General features: G+C 46.3%; 1 pseudogene; it reads left to right on the forward strand.

The window, feature by feature from the left end:
- Positions 1–1920: 1920 nt before the first annotated feature.
- LOC101839480 lies at positions 1921–2887 on the forward strand (annotated as a pseudogene).
- The last annotated feature ends 228 nt before the right edge of the window (positions 2888–3115 follow it).

Below are 3115 nucleotides of genomic sequence, written 5' to 3' on the forward strand. Positions count from 1 at the left end.
TTGAAACCTAACAGGGAAAACACAAAACTGCAGCTCTGTTTGGCATTTTGGGATCCTGATGGCATTTTCTGTGTTCTATCAGACTTAGAAAGTCCTGTTTTCCCAGCTCTGTTTCCAGAAACATGCAAACTCTCTTGGGCTCATTCCACTTTAAACTCAACCATGTTTTTTCCTTGCCAAATGTCACATTGTCGTGTCTTTCTGCTACATTCACTCACCATAATTCTGGCTAAGGTCAGCAAGCAGTAACCGTACCACAGCCTGGATGTATGCTGTCTTTCAATTTTTCTCCACCAAACAATTTAGCCTTTACTTTAAATCCAGACTCACTCGAGTTTTCAAGGCGGACACAGACTCTTCCAGATTACCTGTTCCCTGTAGGGTCTTTTGAAATCTCGTAAAGCAGGCCCCCACTATCCACATTTCTCTTGGCCTTCCAGTCTTCCAAACTCCCAGAAGAATGCTCTCTTAATCTCTGCTTACAGCATTCTAAAACGTCTTCCATCCACAGTTCCAAGCTCTCTCACATAACCTCCACTAAACTAATCTGAAAGTCTATGAACCTCACGGTCAAGTTTATCCCAATAACTCACTTCTCAATACCAGTTTTCTGCACTAGTCGCTGAGATCAAGTACCTGACAAGGAGCGATTTAAGGAGGGAGGGATTATTCTGGCTCACAGTGCGAGGCTATGTACAGCCCATGGCGGCAGGGAAAGCACAGTGACAGCAGCAGCCCTGGTTGTGATGGCAAGAGCGTGGAGCTGCTCTCTCATGTCTAGCCCGATCAGGAAGCAGAGAAAAGGGCACACCAACACTCACTCAGCACTCAAAAATTTACCATGCAAAAAGATTTTGAGCCAGAGATTTTGATTTGGAAGTGAAGAGAGCCAGGGAACGTGCTCTGAAGATTAGGATGTGCCTGGCACAGGAGGAGGAGTAAAGGCACAGAAGGAAGAGTAAAGCAGAAGCCAGGGAATTTGTCAGCAGGAAAGAAGGAGAAACCTCTCAAGTATGAGGGAGCCCGTGCTGCCACCCAGGGCACCGGTAGGACACCTCCCAGTGAGGCCCCTCTAACCGCTTATGTCATCCATTCATGCTCTCTCCCCACTAAGAGAAAACCCCCTCAGCAGAAGGAATGGCCAGTTGAGGTATTGACTGAAGGATTCGTTGACTTTTACTGAGGCCTCTCTGAAATTTTAAAATGTCATCTTTAAACGTTTTCAATTGAGTGGCTAAATAAACAAGTGAGAAAAATGCTCCAGTTTATTTCCAAGTAATAATACAGTCATGGAGTCATTGTGGAGTATGGGAGTGAAGAGAAAAAAAAAGCAGAATTAAGCGATAAAGTCACCAAACAAGTTAAGTCACCAACCTTTATACCAAGTCTTGGATTCTGTTGCTAGCAGTTATTTCTTAGCAAACATCATTGTATTATATACGCTGTATAGGAAAAGATGCGGCACTATCAACAACTCCCAAAAACCGAAGTTTACGAAGGAGCATGTCTTCATGACAAGCCAAACACCGAAAAGACACCTGGGGTACTTAATGAGAAGCTGCAAGAGTCCGTTAGGGAAAGGGAAATGTGTGTTACCAGACACTTTAAGCAAAGACAGCAAAAGTCATTTCAATTCATCTCCAATTAACTGTCTTATTTCTCGGAGTCACAGAATAATTCATCACTGGAAATAGACATTTCCTTATTATTATTAAAGCCATATTTAATATTTGTCCTAAATAGATTACAGAGCTAAAAAAGATGTCATTTGGGGGTCAAACATTTCACACTTCCACTTAGCAGGACTCATAACAACATTTGAATTTGATTTTAAAGCATTAAATTTGGACTGGGAAAGTGGCCCAGTGTACAAGGCTCTGTTTTCAGCGCCCAACTCTGAAAAAGAAAAGCATTTCTGAGATGCAGATGGAAGTGGTAAGTGAACCTGATGATAAGGGAAAAGATGTGGGTAATAACAGTGCAAGACTTTTGTAACCGAATAACAGAAAATGAAGCTGATTGCTTCTCTGTTTATCTCTGCCTCTCTGCCTCTCTGTCTCTGTCTCTCTGTCTCTGTCTCTGTCTCTCTGCTCTGTCTCTGTCTCTCTCTGTCTCTCTGTCTCTCTCTCTGTCTCTGTGTGTGTGTGTGTGTGTGTGTGTGTGTGTGTGTGTGTGTGTGTGTGTTGTGGAATTGGAACCTGGGTCTTAGAGTATGGTAAGCATTATGCAGTATCCCTCATTTAATACATTCATTGTTTAAAGATTCATCTACCAAACAAGCCTTGGGGCCCTGCCTGGCTGACCCCCTACTTTCCCTCCCAGCATGTGGGTGCCCTGGAAGACATGCTGCAGGCTCTGAAAGTCCAAGCTAGACCTCCTTCTCTGAGAAGGCTCTAGCTAACCAGTCCCTGACCTCTGGCCCCATGCCCACCACAACCAGGGAGCGGTTGCCCACTACCAAGACGGTACATTTGCAGTCCCGGGCACGTTACACCAGTGAGATGCAGAGCTGCTGGGCATGCATCATCTAGAGCTGATCTGGAGAGCTAGAGATGGGCACGATGAAGCGCATAGCTAAGTGGCTGATGAGAAGCTTTCAGCATCCGAGCTCCACCTCGTCCTCTGGAGGCACTGGGGGCCCCAGGAAAAGCTGGCGAAGAAGATGCTAGGCTTGGTGCACAGCCTCAAAATCAACGCGCTGGCCACCCAGAGTGTCATCAAGAAGGACGACCAGACCCTGCCACACTCTCTCAAGATGGTCGACCAGAACCTGGGGAGGCTGAAGGTGTACCCAGAGCGGCTGGAGCAGCAGGCGCAGGAGGCGGTGAACGGGAGGGCAGCTGTGGGTCATGCTCAGTGGTCATCAGCAAGATCTGGTTTATGCTAATCATGTCCTGGCTGAAATAAAGCCCGCCTCCAGCTCAAAAAAAAAAAAAAAAAGATTCATCCAAAATGGATACTCTTAGGGACAGTGGTACTTCCGGAGCAGCTGTCACAGCCTCTTTCCTCTATGGACTCTTATAAGAGAGAGAGGAAAACCGGCACCTGCGTGCAGTCCTGCGTCTGCACAAACCCAGAGCCGGCGTGGAGCCCGCAGACCAGGTGCAAGAGAAAA

The sequence above is a fragment of the Mesocricetus auratus genome, unplaced genomic scaffold (genome assembly GCF_017639785.1).
Source record: "Mesocricetus auratus isolate SY011 unplaced genomic scaffold, BCM_Maur_2.0 Super-Scaffold_100009, whole genome shotgun sequence".
NCBI lineage: Eukaryota > Metazoa > Chordata > Mammalia > Rodentia > Cricetidae > Mesocricetus > Mesocricetus auratus.